The 18,659-nt window shown below is 51.7% G+C and overlaps 1 long non-coding RNA gene across 1 annotated transcript in view; it reads left to right on the forward strand.

The window, feature by feature from the left end:
* The first annotated feature begins 381 nt into the window (after positions 1 to 381).
* LOC144806597 (uncharacterized) overlaps positions 382 to 18,659 on the forward strand; it is a 32,769-nt gene continuing 14,491 nt past the window's right edge. The window contains exons 1-3 of the long non-coding RNA XR_013605849.1: positions 382 to 526; positions 5,742 to 5,792; positions 7,845 to 7,962. This is a non-coding gene — a long non-coding RNA (uncharacterized LOC144806597). The remainder of the gene's footprint in view (positions 527 to 5,741; positions 5,793 to 7,844; positions 7,963 to 18,659) is intronic.

The raw sequence follows: 18,659 nt of genomic DNA on the forward strand, positions 1-18,659 counted from the left end.
CTTTCTGTAAACACTCTCAAGTCCTTTACATCAGTGTTTGGAAGATGCTCACCTGAAGTGAAGCTATAAATACTTTTCTACAGCAGCAGCCAAGTGTGAGGCCCTGTACTTGACCTGTCTGACCCTTAAAACCATTCCCGTCTGTGACATCTGAAATCCCAGGTCTTTGCAGGTATAAATGCTTGTTTGTGTGAAATATATTCACTCCTGGAGCCTGGAGACGGCGGTTCCGTCAGCGGCCACCAGAGGGCGCTCCTCGCCTGCTGATGAACTCCACTGAGCACATAAAGGGAGAAGAGTTTCCTCCTCCGGGTCAGCGGTGGCAGAGACAGCACCAGCAGCGATGGTGACATCACTTCCGGCCTCTCCTGGTGTGTGCAGCCTGCAGCAGAGGAGGAAGGAGCCCTGTCTGGTGGGCAGCGACCTCCATCTACAGACCCCCCCAGTGGTGGTTCATCTGCAGACCCTCACAGACCCCTCCCAGCCCCCCAGGGGGAAGAGAGAGCCTGGAAAGGTTTCTGATCAGGTAGGAGAGGCCTGTCCAGGGGTGCAGAGGGGGTGAGGCCTGTCCTGGGGTGCAGACATGGTGAGGCCTGTCCAGGGGTGCAGAGGAGAGGCCTGTCCAGGGGTGCAGAGGAGGTGAGGCCTGTCCAGGGGGCAGAGGAGGTGAGGCCTGTCCAGGGGGCAGAGGAGGTGAGGCCTGTCCAGGGGTGCAGAGGAGGTGAGGCCAGTCCAGGGGGCAGAGGAGGTGAGGCCTGTCCAGGGGTGCAGAGGAGGTGAGGCCAGTCCAGGGGTCAGAGGAGGTGAGGCCTGTCCAGGGGTGCAAAGGAGGTGAGGCCTGTCCAGGGGTGCAGAGGAGGAGAGGCCAGTCCAGGGGGGCAGCAGAGTGGAAGCCTGTCCAGGGGTGCTGAGGAGGTGAGGCCTGCCCACGGGTGCAGAGGAGGAGAGGTCTGTCCAGGGGTGGGGAGGAGGTGAGGCCTGTCCAGGGGTGCTGAGGAGCTGAGGCCTGTCCAGGGGTGCAGAGGAGGTGAGGCCTGCCCAGGGGTGTAGAGGAGGAGAGGCCTGTCCAGGGGTGCAGAGGAGGTGAGACCTGCCCACGGGTGCAGAGGAGGTGAGGCCTGTCCAGGGGTGCAGAGCAGGTGAGACCTACCCAGGGGTGAAGACGAGCTGAGGCCTGTCCAGGGTGCAGTAGGTGAGGCCTGTCCAGGGGTGCAGAGGAAGTGACGCTTGTATAGGGGTGCAGAGGAGGTGAGGCCTGTCCAGGGGTGCAGAGGAGCTGAGGCCTGTCCAGGGGTGCAGAGGAGGTGAGGCCTGTCCAGGGGTGCTGAAGGAGGTGAGGCCTGTCTAGGGGTGCAGAGGAGGCGAGACCTGTCCAGGGGGAGCAGAGGAGATGAGGCCTGTCCAGAGGGTGTAGAGTAGGTGAGGCCTGTCCAGGGGTGCCGAAGAGGTGAGGCCTGCCCAGGGGGGCAGAAGAGGTGAGGCCTGTCCAGGGGGGCAGAAGAGGTGAGGCCTGTCCAGGGGTGCAGAGGAGGAGAGGTCTGTCCAGGGGTGCAGCAGAGTGGAAGCCTGTCCAGGGGTGCAGAGGAGGTAAGACCTGTCCAGGGGTGCAGAGGAGGTGAGGCCTGTCCAGGGGTGCAGAGGAGGTGAGGTCTGTCCAGGAGTGCAGAGGAGGTGAGGCCTGCCCAGGGGTGCAGAGGAGGTGAGGCCTTCCCAGGGGTGCAGACGAGCTGAGGCCTGTCCAGGGTGCAGTAGGTGAGGCCTGTCCAGGGGTGCAGAGGAGGTGACGCCTGTCCAGGGGTGCAGAGGAGGTGAGGCCTGTCCAGGGGTGCAAGGGGATGAGGCCTGTCCAGGGACAGAGGAGGTGAGGCCTGTCCAGGGGTGCAGAGGAGCTGAGGCCTGTCCAGGGGTGCAGAGGAGATGAGGCCTGTCCAGGGGTGCAGAGGAGGTGAGCTCTGTCCAGGGGTGCAGAGGAGGAGAGGCCTGTCCAGGGGGAGCAGAGGAGATGAGGCCTGTCCAGAGGGTGTAGAGGAGATTAGGCCTGTCCAGGGGTGCAGATGAGGTGAGGCCTGTCCAAGGGTGCAGAGGAGGTGAGGCATGTCCAGGGGTGCAGAAATGGTGAGGCCTGTCCAGGGGTGCAGAGGAGGTGACGCCTGTCCAGGGGTGCAGAGGAGGTGAGGCCTGTCCAGGGGTGCAAGGGGATGAGGCCTGTCCAGGGACAGAGGAGGTGAGGCCTGTCCAGGGGTGCAGAGGAGCTGAGGCCTGTCCAGGGGTACAGAGGAGATGAGGCCTGTCCAGGGGTGCAGAGGAGGTGAGCTCTGTGGTGCAGAGGAGGAGAGGCCTGTCCAGGGGGAGCAGAGGAGATGAGGCCTGTCCAGGGGTGCAGAGGAGGTGAGCTCTGTCCAGGGGTGCAGAGGAGGAGAGGCCTGTCCAGGGGTGCTGAAGGAGGTGAGGCCTGTCTAGGGGTGCAGAGGAGGCGAGACCTGTCCAGGGGGAGCAGAGGAGATGAGGCCTGTCCAGAGGGTGTAGAGTAGGTGAGGCCTGTCCAGGGGTGCCGAAGAGGTGAGGCCTGCCCAGGGGGGCAGAAGAGGTGAGGCCTGTCCAGGGGGGCAGAAGAGGTGAGGCCTGTCCAGGGGTGCAGAGGAGGAGAGGTCTGTCCAGGGGTGCAGCAGAGTGGAAGCCTGTCCAGGGGTGCAGAGGAGGTAAGACCTGTCCAGGGGTGCAGAGGAGGTGAGGCCTGTCCAGGGGTGCAGAGGAGGTGAGCTCTGTCCAGGGGTGCAGAGGAGGAGAGGCCTGTCCAGGGGGAGCAGAGGAGATGAGGCCTGTCCAGAGGGTGTAGAGGAGATTAGGCCTGTCCAGGGGTGCAGATGAGGTGAGGCCTGTCCAAGGGTGCAGAGGAGGTGAGGCATGTCCAGGGGTGCAAGGGGATGAGGCCTGTCCAGGGACAGAGGAGGTGAGGCCTGTCCAGGGGTGCAGAGGAGCTGAGGCCTGTCCAGGGGTGCAGAGGAGATGAGGCCTGTCCAGGGGTGCAGAGGAGGTGAGCTCTGTCCAGGGGTGCAGAGGAGGAGAGGCCTGTCCAGGGGGAGCAGAGGAGATGAGGCCTGTCCAGAGGGTGTAGAGGAGATTAGGCCTGTCCAGGGGTGCAGATGAGGTGAGGCCTGTCCAAGGGTGCAGAGGAGGTGAGGCATGTCCAGGGGTGCAGAAATGGTGAGGCCTGTCCAGGGGTGCAGAGGAGGTGACGCCTGTCCAGGGGTGCAGAGGAGGTGAGGCCTGTCCAGGGGTGCAAGGGGATGAGGCCTGTCCAGGGACAGAGGAGGTGAGGCCTGTCCAGGGGTGCAGAGGAGCTGAGGCCTGTCCAGGGGTACAGAGGAGATGAGGCCTGTCCAGGGGTGCAGAGGAGGTGAGCTCTGTGGTGCAGAGGAGGAGAGGCCTGTCCAGGGGGAGCAGAGGAGATGAGGCCTGTCCAGGGGTGCAGAGGAGGTGAGCTCTGTCCAGGGGTGCAGAGGAGGAGAGGCCTGTCCAGGGGTGCTGAAGGAGGTGAGGCCTGTCTAGGGGTGCAGAGGAGGCGAGACCTGTCCAGGGGGAGCAGAGGAGATGAGGCCTGTCCAGAGGGTGTAGAGTAGGTGAGGCCTGTCCAGGGGTGCCGAAGAGGTGAGGCCTGCCCAGGGGGGCAGAAGAGGTGAGGCCTGTCCAGGGGGGCAGAAGAGGTGAGGCCTGTCCAGGGGTGCAGAGGAGGAGAGGTCTGTCCAGGGGTGCAGCAGAGTGGAAGCCTGTCCAGGGGTGCAGAGGAGGTAAGACCTGTCCAGGGGTGCAGAGGAGGTGAGGCCTGTCCAGGGGTGCAGAGGAGGTGAGGTCTGTCCAGGAGTGCAGAGGAGGTGAGGCCTGTCCAGGGGTGCAGAGGAGGTGAGGCCTTCCCAGGGGTGCAGACGAGCTGAGGCCTGTCCAGGGTGCAGTAGGTGAGGCCTGTCCAGGGGTGCAGAGGAGGTGACGCCTGTCCAGGGGTGCAGAGGAGGTGAGGCCTGTCCAGGGGTGCAAGGGGATGAGGCCTGTCCAGGGACAGAGGAGGTGAGGCCTGTCCAGGGGTGCAGAGGAGCTGAGGCCTGTCCAGGGGTGCAGAGGAGATGAGGCCTCTCCAGGGGTGCAGAGGAGGTGAGCTCTGTCCAGGGGTGCAGAGGAGGAGAGGCCTGTCCAGGGGGAGCAGAGGAGGTAAGGCCTGTCCAGAGGGTGTAGAGGAGATTAGGCATGTCCAGGGGTGCAGAGGAGGTGAGGCCTGTCCAGGGGTGCAGATGAGGTGAGGCCTGTCCAAGGGTGCAGAGGAGGTGAGGCATGTCCAGGGGTGCAGAAATGGTGAGGCCTGTCCAGGGGTGCAGAGGAGGTGACGCCTGTCCAGGGGTGCAGAGGAGGTGAGGCCTGTCCAGGGGTGCAAGGGGATGAGGCCTGTCCAGGGACAGAGGAGGTGAGGCCTGTCCAGGGGTGCAGAGGAGCTGAGGCCTGTCCAGGGGTACAGAGGAGATGAGGCCTGTCCAGGGGTGCAGAGGAGGTGAGCTCTGTGGTGCAGAGGAGGAGAGGCCTGTCCAGGGGGAGCAGAGGAGATGAGGCCTGTCCAGGGGTGCAGAGGAGGTGAGCTCTGTCCAGGGGTGCAGAGGAGGAGAGGCCTGTCCAGGGGGAGCAGAGGAGGTGAGGCCTGTCCAGAGGGTGTAGATCAGATTAGGCATGTCCAGGGGTAAAGAGGAGGTGAGGCCTGTCCAGGGGTGCAGATGAGGTGAGGCCTGTCCAGGGGTGCAGAGGAGGTGAGGCCTTTCTAGTAGTGCAGAGGAGGAGAGGCCTGTCTAGGGGTGCAGAGGAAGTGAGGCCTTTCTAGCGGTGCAGAGGAGGAGAGACCTGTCCAGGGGTGCAGAGGAAGAGAGGCCTGTCCAGGGGAGCAGAGGAGGTGAGGCCTGGGGTGCAGAGGAGATGAAGCCTGTCAAGGGGTGCAGAGGAGGTGAGGCATGTCCAGGGGTGCAGAGGAGGTGAGGCCTGTCCAGGGGTCAGAGGAGGTGATGCCTGTCCAGGGGTGCAGAGGATGTGAGGCCTGTGTCCAGGAGTGCAGGGGGGGAGAGGCCTGTCAAGGGGTGCAGATGAGGTAAGGCCTGTCAAGGGGTGAAGAGGAGGCGAGGCCTGTCCAGGGGTGTAGAGGAGGTGAGGCCTGTCCATGGGTGTAGAGGAGGAGAGGCCTGTCCATGGGTGCAGAGGAGGAGAGGCCTGTCCAGGGGTGCAGAGGAGGAGAGGCCTGTCCATGGGTGCAGAGGAGGAGAGGCCTGTCCAGGGGTGCAGAGGAGGAGAGGCCTGTCCAGGGGTGCAGAGGGGGAGAGGCCTGGCCAGGGGTGCAGATGAGGTGAGGCCTGTCCTGTGTTTGGGTGGTTCATAGAAGGTGGGGCCTCTCCAGGAGGGATGCAGTGAGATGAGGCCTGTCGGTCCAGGCGGGGTGGTCGAGAGCTGAGTTTAAGTTTGTTAATTGTTGTCCCAAGAGATTTGTGGAAGGAGTGTAAGTTGTTTGTAAACTGGCCAATTGAAGAGCCACAGAGTGAAGCGCCTCAAAATATTTTATTATATATTACAAGAGATTAATGCAGATTTACAGACAATATTGCAAAGTCGTCGACCGGGTAAAGGAGGACGCGTTATCTTCCAACACCACAGTCTTCGTGACTGAGACCAGTAATACTGAAGACTCTGAGACTCACTGCAGTAATTTCTCCTTTCAGAGCGTTATTGGTGCAGATGGAGTGAAGCCGAGAAGTAAGCACATTACTAAGGTACCAACAAAGTTTAATATTGTTCATTTGTATTAACTGTTTCTCTTTTGCAGCATTTGAAAATGCATTTTCTTGTTTTGTTGTTCTTTGTTTTGTTTTTTCTTGTAGGTTGTTACCTTTGGTTTAAAGGGAAGGATGTTGTAGTGTGTGACCTTAATGCTGCAGTTTGCATTTCATTACAATCATTTGCTTACCCTGGAGAATCTCCAGGGTGCAGGAGGTTTGCTGTTCCAGAGTACTTTCTTTAGCTTCTGGGCAATTGTCGCTCTGTGGCGATCTGTCGTCCTGTTTCTCTGCTCTTCTTGTAGCAGCTCCTATCAGAGCTTCATCCATCCGCAAACGATAATAAGATGCCAGGCATCACCCAGCACACAACACAGCCTATGATGGGCTACGTCTATCTGTTCGGCGCAGTTAGAGCGAGGATAAAGTGCTCCGCACCCATCAGGCTGTGAATGTAACCTAAGGGCTTAAGATGAAATGAAGAGCTTACCTCCTTCCTGAGTGGCTCCAGACTGCTGTGTGCAGACCCGATAGCTGGCAGCACCCTGGAGTATGTATGTATAAATCAGATTATGTTGGAAGTAACCTGCATTATAGTGGCAGGCAGCACCATGCCATAGAGTAGGATTTCTCATAGTATTTTATTTCCTGGCACAATAATGGTGCTAGTCTATTAACTGGCAGAAGAACAACACTGGCCATACATTTCCTGCCACAGTCTTTAAAATGACGTACACATTAGGAATGGCATTTCATTCTGCTGGAATAATAACACAAGTTATCTTGCACTCTGCTATGATGTTGCACCACAGATCTTTGGCTGCAATGCATTCTGCAATGCAGTGGAAGAGGTGTGGCGCCGCGGCCAGGGCGACTGACTCCGGAATCTGGGGATCACGGTTCGATCCCCGGCACCGGCGGCAGATTAGCCCAGCACCATGTGACTCTGGGCAATAGCTTGCTTAATCTTCCCGACGGCCCCCAGCGCCTAGAGACCCTTACGGGTGATTGTGCGCTTTACAAATGTGGATTTATTTATTTTATTATTATTCCATGTTTCATTCAAACATGCTTTCTACGTGGCACATACATGATTTGCTGCTGTAGAGAAATAATGCTCCTGTGTACTGTGGTAGACTCAGAAATATTGAAAAACTTCATGATTTCTCTTTCAGCACTTCATGTAAAGCCTCTCATACATTTTGCAGAAAAATAACTTAGTACAATTAAAATAGTTGTGATGGCGAACATTCATGTGGGGTTAGGACTGGCTCGACCAGAGTGCTTGCTGACTTGGAGGAGCATGGAGTTGACCACCTTGCCTGGTCCAGTGTGGAACCAAGCCAGCGATACTTTGCTGCAGGCTCATTTGCCCTGATAGCTGGTCAACAGTTTGAGGAGGAGGAGGTGAGGAGCTGGCTAAGTGTGCCATGAGGCTGGCAGTTCAGTACATCCCTGAGAAGTGAGCTTTGAGTCGATGTGGTGTTCCTCTTATACCACGTGCAATTCACCCTCTCCAATGCCTCAAGAATTCCTGGGTGTGAAGGGCGACTGATTCTGATTGGGTGCTTGATAGTTTTCCAGAAACTCATGTTCATGATTGTTAATATTTGTCAGTAGGTAATGAAACATGCCCAGGAATCTTATCTCTTCAGTGACACAAGCTGCAATAAAAGTTTATTAGTCGTTGCAAAAAAATATGAACGGCTGAAAAGCCTCTGTAGGTCAAAGAATTGAAGGGCTGGGGAACTGTCAGTAATCTACTGCTAAGCAGAGCCGTGTCATGCTTTATCCTCCATCAGGCCTCTGATTTTGACCAACATCGCTTAGAACACTGGGACTTTAGAGCCCATCCTTTTAATGAGAAAAACAAAACTACAAGTCCCATAAGCAATAGTGGCGTAAGGTGTCACGCATGACCTGGGGCAATATCCGATTCAGCACATCCAGTTCAATTTTTAAGTATTTGACACAATATTGAATGTATAACCTTTGTTTTTTATGGTCATGAGTCACCAGAATACTAAAAATGTGTTTTTTATTTTCAAGGTCAATTAAGTATTGGTCACCAGCTTGGAAGCTCTGTTAATTCTTCAGTATTTGTCATTGATCTCCACATGTGGCTGGTTTGGGTCTGCCCCTGCATCGTTCCCGATAACTCGCACAGGTAAGGAGCTTGTGGCAGCAACATGATAACCCCATTCTCGTCTGTAAGAAGTGCGCTCCGAGGCAGGTATCAGATCATTTTTGTTAAACAAGCAAGCGCCAATATCTGCTATGTACATTTGTTAAAATAAAACAGTCAAATCACAGTATACTCTTCCGGAGGTTCAGTCCCAGAGACATCTGTAACTGAACGCAGACACCCTAGGAAGCATGTGCTTTTAAGACAAGTTGCGTTCACTCACCTGAAGGTGACATGCTTCATCATTGGGCTATACTCCTCACCAGGCAGACGCTACAATGCCTGGCGGGCACCACCAGAGGGCACTTTGTCGGAGATCTTTTATTAAGTATGCCGGATGAGCATAGTAGGACAGAGGATGTTGTGTCATAAGATGTGAGATTGGTGAAAGCATGAATATAAGATCAACTATCGACCAGTTGCCGCAATATAGTTAAAGTGATCATCCTGATCCATGTTGAGATTAAAAACAGTGGCAGAGAAATTGAGGAACTAATGACCCCTATCACTGTGTGAAAGTGTCGATCACCTATGGACCTGCTGGTAAGCTGGGGTCTATACTTCAGATCAATGTTTTTCATGCCTTGTGTAGTCATGGAGCAATCTGTTGGCATTTCATCAGGACCAAATATGGGGAAATGGGTAAATGTGACCTAATCTTCTCCACAGCGTGAGGAGCTCTGTAACTCAAAGCCCTGCACTGTGCATAGGTGATAAGGTGCCTATTAACATCTTACTGCCACAGGTGAGCGCTGTCTAACAGAACATACTGACTTATCCAATAACGAGGACGGACGCCGCATCAGAGGGCAACTGGTTTGAAAAGCACATGCTTCCTAGGGTGCCTGCGTTCAGTTAGCGATAATGTCTGTAGGACTGAACCTCCAGAACAGTATACTGTGAGTTGATTTATTTGAAGAATGTGTATACTGGACTTTGATTTTCCTCGTCATCTCTTATGATATGTAAAATAAAACACAACACACCTGGAGGCCAACAAATCTATTGTATATTTAATGCAAAAATAGCAAAAGGCCAAGCAAACTAACAAGTGACAATTGTCTTTGCAATGGACGAAAGCATCCACCCTAAAGCAAGTTGGAGTATATAATGCTAATGCTACACAATGTATTTTTATACACTTTGCTCCTAATACAAGTCAATGACACATGAACATGTGATAGAAACAGTTACTGAAACAACACTAATGAGTAGGAGGCAGGATCTTCTCTCGAGAGGAATGTGAGGAGTCCGTGAGGTGCAGATCAAAGATACACAGACAAGCTGCAGAAGTCACTGTTTCTGGAAATAACACTTCTGTTTGTCAATATTCAATTTACTGCAAGATACAATAAAGTGTGCAGATGGACTTCACTAAATAAAATGGTTCTGGGCCCCAATAGAATCATGTAACTTTGCAGGCATATTAAGGCGAACAGACACAATCAAATTAATATAAGAATATTGTAATTTGGTAATGTAATATATCAATGCAGGTTGTGGCATTGATGTGTAAACAATTATCGGTATTAAGGAAACCAGTATATCCAGTTATGCTTTCTCAATTCCTTCTTCCCAGAGGCCACCACTGCTGCTATCCAGCTGTATTCATCAGTGCCTCCTATGACCTATAATCCTGCATTTAATCAATACCAAAGGTTGTCAATGCTTCTAGCCAACTACGGTCACTGGTGCCACTCGCACCCCTCCACCCTTGGGCCTGTTATTCTTTTACCCAGCTCCAGTCAGTAGTGGCCCCTTGGCCTGTATGTAAGCCTACTAGCCAGCTCCTGTTAGTACTGGCCCCTGGGACTTGTTATCATTCTAGCCAACTTGAGTCATTAGTAGCACCTTGGGACTAGTTATCATACTAACCAGCTTCAGGCAGTATTGGCTCCCTGAGACCTATTATCCTGCTAAGTACCTCCAGTCAGTAGTGACCCTTGTACCTTAAATCCTGGAAATATTCAAAGCCAGAGGTCAACTCTACTGCCAACCAGTTCCAGTCAATATTGACATGTAGTGTTACCCTGCTTGTAATGAATACCAGAGGCTAGCGTTGTTGCTAGCCAGCTCCAGTCACCAGTGGCCGGTCACATATTATCCTCAATAGGATCAATGCCCAAGGCCTGTGCAGCTGCTAACCTGCCCTAGTCAGTAGTGACCTCCCAGGCTTGTTATTCTGCATATAATCAGCAAGGCTTCGGCCCTAATAACACTCACCCCACATCCTGATGGTATACTAGCAATGTAATTTATTTACATCTTACGGTAGGTACCGCACTATTTCACACAATCCCAAAAACAAAGAAAATCAAAATCTGTCTATCCATTCAGCACTCCACCTTGTCAAAAATGACCAAATCACACCAAGCACTATAGCCTGCCACATCACATGGCACACTCAGCCACAACATGACAAGATACCACGGCAGGGATTTGAGGCCATTAATCCTCTGTTCGAGGCATGTGTGCTGTAGATGCACATGCTTTGCATACTCCTGCCATCTTGTGTTGGGTCTGGATGTTTGCAAGTTGTTTTTCTATGAAGAAGTATTTCCAATCACGAGGAAAGGTGACTCTACCTTTCGGTGATAGTGCGCATGGACATCGACTCCATTGTTAGATTGTTTTTACCCCAAATGGGTTCGGATGTGTATTGCTGCGCTCCGAAACCGCTCTTTGGGTTTCCCGCAGTCCACTCTACCCTCAACGGTATTGTTTCAGTACCCGTTTCCCTGTTCTCCGTGTTTCAAATAGATCAACAAACTCTCCATGTTCGATAGAAAACCTCATGGGCAACCGTTGGGCCTTGCTGCGTAGGTCCAGTCAACTGCAAATGGAACGGACTCCATTCCATTTCTGTCCTGGGTGCCACGCCAAGTACCCTCGCAAAACATACATCAAGTTTGTAAATTGTGCCTCTCTCCAGCGCACAAGGAGAAAGACTGCGACGCTTGTAAGTCGTTTCGGTCCAAGAGGACTCTACCCGATCATCAGGCTCGGCGGCGAGAGTCAGCGTCAGAGCATTCAACACACTCTGGATATCTTCTGGGAAGAATCTGACCAAGACGAGATAGAAGCGTCTGCCGTAGAAGAAGATGCCCATCTCTGTGCCAGTATGGTACAAAAGGGGGTGGTGATGGACGGAGCATCTGGACCAATCAAACACACACACCCAGTCAACAGATCTGGGTTTAATCCATCACCGTTCTTTAGCCCACTCTGCCACCCCAGTTCAGACATGGCCATATGCAAATCAGTCTGACCCTGTGCCTCATGGAAACAGTCCAGCCCGAACTGCCAAGCCATGCCTTCCCTGGACCGAAATCAAGCTTCCTAGGAACGGCTTCTGGCATTCCAGCTAAAGAACGGTGATGGATTAAACCCAGATCTGTTGACTGGGTGTGAGTGTTTGATTGGTTCAGATGCTCCGTCCATCACTACCCCCTTTTGTACCGCAAGGTCAAAATCAGCCACTGGCTTTCATCAGTAGAAGGCTAATCCCCAGGGATCAGCGTTGAAGTGCCATTTAGATGGACGCCTTTGCTGTGGTTTGGTCCCTTGAGAAGTTTAGGTCAAACCTGTATGGCTCTCACTTCCTAGTTCAAACCGCCCGCAGGCCTCTCCGATGGTTAATACAAATGAAAGGTTAAAATCCCAAATGGCTAAAGTAGTCCATCTCCCTACAGGGAATAGACTTTGAAGTGAAACAGAGACCTGGGACTGCCAATGCAGATGGACTTTCCAGGTTGTGCCATTTAGACGATGTTAAATGTTACGTTATGTTAAAAATACTTATAAAGCGCGCGCACTAAGCATGGGCTGAAAATTTGTTCCGCTTGCGGAATTTGCGGATTTTCTGCGAATCTCGCGAAGTCGCGGTAAAATCCGCGAATCAGCGGGGACGAATTTTCAGCCAAGCACTTACAGGGTTACAGCAGCAGGTGCAAAAGTTGAAGCTAATTTTTTGTAACCTTTTACAAAAGGGTTAAAAAGAAATTAACTTCAACTTGGGCACCTGTAAGTGCTTCCTGGCGCCTCGTTGCCTACTTGCAACTATTCTTTGACCCTGCTCTGACCCTTGAAGCAGGGTCAGAGAATAGTTACAAGTAGGCAATGAGGCGCCTGTCACGAAAATTAAACCTCAGCAGGAAGCACTGACAGATATAAAAACAAGCATTTGCAATCCAATAGGTCTCGCATTAGGAAAGTTTGAGCTATTGGTCTTCTAAATGACAATGTTTTTAATTTATGTGTTGGTTTTGAAAATAGCTAGATTAATAGCTTTGTCATTTGCAATGCCGATAGTTATAACTTTCACAAATGTGACACCTATAGCATTTGTAATGCAACATGTTTTTTATTTACGTGACTTAGCTGTATTGATATTACAAATTACAATGGCTTTTAATTTTTTTAAATAATACTTAAATAAAAGGGATTTTAATTTATAATGGCAATAGCTTAAACTTTTGTAAATAACTTTTGTAAAGATTATGTTCAGTGTATTTTATTGTGACGAAAATCCAAGAACAGAAGTGAAATATTAACATCTTTTTGTGACATTTGTAATAAAGTTTGAAACATTGAGATAACATATTTGAACCAGTTGTTGTTGAATGGTTGCGCAGATTGATGCTTGAGTGGTGCTGTGTTGGTGCTGAGTGTTGCTGTGGTGATGCTGAGTGGTGCTGTGGTGGTGCTGAGTGATACTGGGATGGTGCTGAGTGATGCTGGGGTGGTGCTGAGTGGTGCTGTGGTGGTGCTGAGTGATGCTGTGCTGTGGTGGTCCTGAGTGGTGCTGTGGCGGTGCTGAGTGATAATGTGGTAGTGCTGAGTGATGCTGTGGTGGTGCTGAGTGATGCTGTGGTGGCGCTGAATGGTGCTGTGGTGGTGCTGAGTGATAATGTGGTGGTGCTGAGTGATGCTGGGGTAGCGCTGAGTGATGATGTGGTGATGCAGAGGGCAGAAAGGCACAAAAAGCAGTCTAACAAAGGGCAGAAGGGCAGAAAAACAAGGGAAAAACTAGTCTAACAGAGGGCAGAAGGGCACAAAAAACGAGTCTAACAGAGGGCAGTAGGGCAGAAAAACAAGGGAAAAATTAGTCTAACAGAGAGCAGAAGGGCACAAAAAATGAGTCTAACAGGGGGCAGAAGGGCAGAAAAACATGGGAAAAACGAGTCTAACAGAGGGCAGAAGAGCAGAAAAACAAGGGACAAACGAGTTTAACAGATGGCAGAAAGGCACAAAAAACGAGTCTAACGGGGCAGAATGAATCCCACCCTGCGTGTTTGTCCACGAAGATGCCACCTTTTTGTGCACTACCTCTACTCAACTGGAGTACTTTCTACTGTCTAATCAGTAAGTGCTCCCTCGTTGGCTAAATGCATAGGGGCAGATTTACAATAACTGGCGCATCCCCAGGGATACGCCAGTTATTGTGCGCCGCAGCTGCGCCACCCATGGTGTGCCGCATTTACAATGCGGCGCACCATGTGGCAAAAATGGCACAGATGCCCAGAGGGTGCTGTGATGAACCAGAGGGTGGCAGTGGTGAACCAGAGGGTGGCAGTGGTGAACCAGAGGGTGGCAGTGGTGAACCAGAGGGTGGCAGGGGTGAACCAGAGGGTGGCAGGGGTGAACCAGAGGGTGGCAGTGGTGAGCCAGAGGGTGGCAGTGCTGAACCAGAGGGTGACAGTGGTTAACCAGAGGGTGGCAGTGGTGAACCAGAGGTGCTGTGATGAACCAGAGGGTGGCAGTCGTGAACCAGAGGGTGGCAGTGGTTAACCAGAGGGTGACAGTGGTTAACCAGAGGGTGGCAGTGGTGAACCAGAGGTGCTGTGGTGAACCGGAGGGTGGCAGTCATGAACCAGAGGGTGGCAGTGGTGAAACAGAGGGTGACAGTGCTGTACCAGAGCGTGGCAGGGGTGAACCAGAGGGTGGCAGGGGTGAACCAGAGGGTGGCAGTGGTGAACCAGAAGGTGGCAGTGGTGAACCAGAGGGTGGCAGGGGTGAACCAGAGGGTGGCAAGGGTGAACCAGAGGTGCTGTGATGAACCAGAGGGTGGAAGTCGTGAACCAGAGGGTGGCAGTGGTTAACCAGAGGGTGACAGTGGTTAACCAGAGGGTGGCAGTGGTGAACCAGAGGTGGCAGTGGTGAAACGGAGGGTGACAGTGCTGTACCAGAGCGTGGCAGGGGTGAACCAGAGGGTGGCAGGGGTGAACCAGAGGGTGGCAGTGGTGAACCAGAAGGTGGCAGTGCTGAACCAGAGGGTGACAATGGTTAACCAGAGGGTGGCAGTGGTGAACAAGAGGTGCTGTGATGAACCAGCGGGTGGCAGTCTTGAACCAGAGGGTGGCAGTGGTGAACCAGAGGGTGGCAGTGGTGAACCAGAGGGTGGCAGTGGTGAACCAGAGGGTGGCAGGGGTGAACCAGAGGGTGGCAGTGGTGAACCAGAGGGTGCTGTGCCCATACACGACCGCATGGGTAACTTCGCCATGCAAGCGGCCCGCGAACACGCAAAGAGCCCCGCGAACATGCAAAAAACCCAGCGAACACGCAAAAAAACAAAAATTCGCACGAATTCGCGGATTGCAAATTTGATTTAGCGCGAATTCGCGGAACGCAAATTCGCAAATTTCGCCCATACTTAGCGCGCACACCACAAGGTTTCATGGCGCTGCGGACAAGGGAGTCCTGCGGCTAAGTGATTCATTCATAAGCCTGGCGAAAGAGCCAGGTCTTTAAGCGTTTCCAAAATTGAGGATATGATATCATCGATCTAATGTCCTGAGGGAGAGAATTCCGAAATTGAAGGACCAGGACCGTAAATCCTAGTCCCCCCAATTTCTAGCGTTTAAAGGACGGAGTAGCTAGGGGATTCAAATGGGAAGACCTAAGATCCTGAATGTGGATATGTCTCTGTACCTGAGTAGATACAGAGACTGGGCAGTTGCCATGGGGTGCTTTAAAGAGGAGGCATTCCAACTTGAATGCTCTGCGTTCGACTGCTAAAAGCCAATGTAACTTTTTCATAAGAGGGGTGACATACTGCATTCTTGCCTGGCGATAGATTAATCTAGCAGTCTGGTTTGGCACTAGTTGCAATCTTTTAGATTGATATGCCGGAATGCCAAAGTATAGAGTTAGTGTAGTCAATGTGAGAGATGACTAAGGCTAAAGCAACTTGGGTAAGAGCTTCAGTAGTGAGAAATCTGCTGTTCTCCAGTAATGGGGTATCTTTCATAGATTCACATGCTTGAATCATTCCTCGTCGTTGAAGTGGGATTCCCACGGTACATAGAATAGCAATATAGAAATAGCATACCGAAAGCATAGCTAAAAGAGCAATAGGAAGTATTGTAACATGGACGTTAATAGGAAAAAACATGTCACTTTAATAACTTGTCCAAGTTACTAGATATGGTACAAACTCCAGCCAATCAGGCAACAGCACCCTCTGGAACCGTCTCCTCAGAGGCTCAGGCTCTCAGATTTTCTATTGCACGTCATGTGAAGGGAGTCTCTCTGAGCTCTGCTCAGTACCTCTACATTTTCCCTTCAGAAACTCTTCAGAATATCTTCACTGCTTTGTCTACTACAAAAAGGTCACTCATCAGACACTGTGAGTCTTGTGGGAAATTCTGGCTTCATTCCGAAGACCCCGACAAAAAGTGTATCTACTGCCTCCACCCTGAACATCAGGTGAGAGATTGTAAAATCTGCAGGACTTTTCTTCAAAAGACTTTAAGAGACAGAGAGGGAGGTCAACTTCTGTGGTTACAGAAACTCAAGACCAAGGATATCAGATGTTGAGAGTGATTCCTCTCTCAGGACTGTCATCTCTAAGAAGAGGGCTTGTGAGGCGGAGATGGTATCTGCTAAGGCTAAGGTGCTCAAGAAAGACCACACCTCTACTCATGAAGGCCAGACTTCTTCCTCAAAAAGGGCCCCTGTTCCTTCTAAGGGGTACTTATGCCCTCTACGCCTCCAAGATCTAAGTCTCAGGCATCTAAGTCTCTTCCTGAGACAAATTTGCCTAAAAAATGTGTTCCTCGTCGACGATGACTTCCGTCGCCACTGCTACAACGACGACTTCCACCTTCTCTTCTCCTCAACCTACAATGATTATGTTGTCAGCAGCCTCTCCGTCGACGTTTGTCATGGTGTTGGTGAAGCCTTGCTCGTCTGCCACTCCCTCACTTCGTCGTGGACAAAAAAGAGGTCTGTCTCCGGTCAGTCGTCGACGGATGCCTTCTCGCCGACGAGACGGTCGATGGCTCTCAAGGCTCCACCGGCTTCGTCGACGGTTGCCTCGTCGACGGTTGCCTATTTGACAGCACAGAAGCTTTTCCTTACGGAACTTCAACCCCTCTCTTCGTCGTCGACTGCTGAGTCGGCGGCGGCACCCTTGGTTCCACCTTCAGCTGCGATGTTTCTAGTCCCCTTGAAATCTTCAGCAATACTTTTGCCGCCTTCAGGAACGTCGGATGTTTCCCTACTTCAACATAGGAACTCTTATTTGGATCTATTGCCGATTCAGCCATCTCCAAATCTTTCTGTGGAGATTTTTGACTATGGGGCTAATGAGGAGGTTTCGGAAGAGGATGACCGGTTCCATGCTGCTTGTACTCCTTCTGAGCTTCTCATCAAATGACAAGATATTGATGATGACCAAGGATATGATTATTACCCTGAGCCTAAAACTCAACCACCACTTGAGAATCCAACTGTGCAGATGCCCATGTCTCTCATCTCTAATTTGCAACATGTGCTTGATGACTGCTACCGCCGATTTCCTCCCTCGGAGTCGGCCTTATCTGTCCCACTGATGCCTCTTCCTCTGCCTTCATCGATCATCAGGCCACCCCCTCCGGTGGCATCGATGTCTCATCTCCCGGAGGACGCACACACAACTGACGACGACAGAGAAGAAGGGGAGTGGGTGATAGAGCCCTCCTTACTGAGTGGGACAATTATTAAATTCAGACTGCGTCATCTACTGACAAAACTGAAGAGCCGACCAGGCACACATCCCTGTGTGCCATTCCCATGAACACTGCTCTAGGGATGTCTTGCACATATCTCGGGCAGTGAGTTAAAATTCGCAGATTTATATATTGCGGCTCATCACCCGTGATGGTTTCTAGACGCTGTCTATGGTCACGGGGTGATAAAGTGATTTGCCCAGAATCACAGGATGTTGCGCTGAAGCAGAGACTCAAACCTGTATCCCCAGTTCCCAAGTCGGCAGGTCTGGCTGCTGCACCACATCCTCTCCCCCCTGTGAGGGCATATCTGCATGAAATGCCCCTGATGCCTCTGCAATATCCTAGTCAATTTCTGGATATTGTAAGTGACCAGGGAAGTCATAGTAAGTACATAGGCTGGACACTCGTAATTATGAGTTCGCCAGCTCCATGATGGCTTCACTGAAATATGTGATGTTTGGCACCAAGCATCTCAACATAATAAACTTGCACTGATTCCAGTGTAGATTTTAATAAAAATTGCACACATAGGGCCCCTTAGAGGGGTCCCATGAAACATACCAATCCTTAGTGTGGTCATTGACTGGCCTGAGCCAGCCTGTTACCACCAGAGTGTGTTCTGACCTCAGGGAGAGTGCCTGCGCACTCTGTGGCTGAGAACAATGCCTTTCCTGGGTGGAGGTGTTCACGTCTCCCCTGGACAGGAAGAGCCATCCGTGGTGGGGAGCTTCAAAGGTCTTGTCCCCTTTGTAATGCAACCCCACCAGTCCACCTTAATAAAATCCCCTCTGCACCATACTCAGCGCGAAGTGCCACCATCCCACAACAGGAGCCAAAGTTCTCGGTCTACCCTTTGAAAGAAAATGTTTAGTGGGATCTTAAAGGACTTTTTTTCACGATGTACAGGAGACCCTGGAGGGTCATCACTTTAAATAGGACCACCCGGCCCAGTAAGGAAAGCGGGAGCGCCCGCAAGTGTGGGGCATCCCAGCAAAGGTAGTCTAATTTCGGAAGTATGATCCTGCCTGTGGCTCTCTTGTATTAAACACGCCCAAATATTTAAAGCCATGTAGTGTCACCCGAACTGTGCACCTAGAATGCAGCCGCAGGGTCCCTGCCACCAGCAGGAATGTTAAGGACTTATTCCAGTTGATTTTATATTCTGAATAATCTCTAAATATGTGAAAAATGTGTAGGATTCGTTCACTCGAGAAGGCTGATTATGTGTCCTACAGCAAAACGTCAGCGTAGAGGGAGATTCTCTCGACCCACTCCTGATCAACTGGAATACCCCATATGAGAGGTCCTGGCGAACCTACGCACGTGAGAAGAACATAGGAGACAAAGAACATCCCTGTCGAATGGCAAAGACTCGGGAGACTGTTTTATTGGCACGCATGCGCGCTAGAAGGGCCACATACATGAGCTTGACAGCAGCGCCACTGGTTCAGCAAAGGAATCCCCTGTTGCATGTGGTATGCCATTAAGGTGTCGGAGATATAAGCGCGTTCCCTGGTGTGGCATAAAGCCCGATTGATCAGGATGAGCCACTGTTGCAATTACTGTCTGCAAGCAGATCGCCAGGGCCTACGCAAGGACCTTAGTCTCAAAATTAAGCAGGGAGAGAGGTCTATAAGACCCACACTCAGTTGCTGCTTCATCGTTTTTTGGGATGACCGCCACCTC

Source organism: Lissotriton helveticus (genome assembly GCF_964261635.1).
Source record: "Lissotriton helveticus chromosome 1_1 unlocalized genomic scaffold, aLisHel1.1 SUPER_1_unloc_9, whole genome shotgun sequence".
Classification (NCBI taxonomy): Eukaryota; Metazoa; Chordata; class Amphibia; order Caudata; family Salamandridae; genus Lissotriton; species Lissotriton helveticus.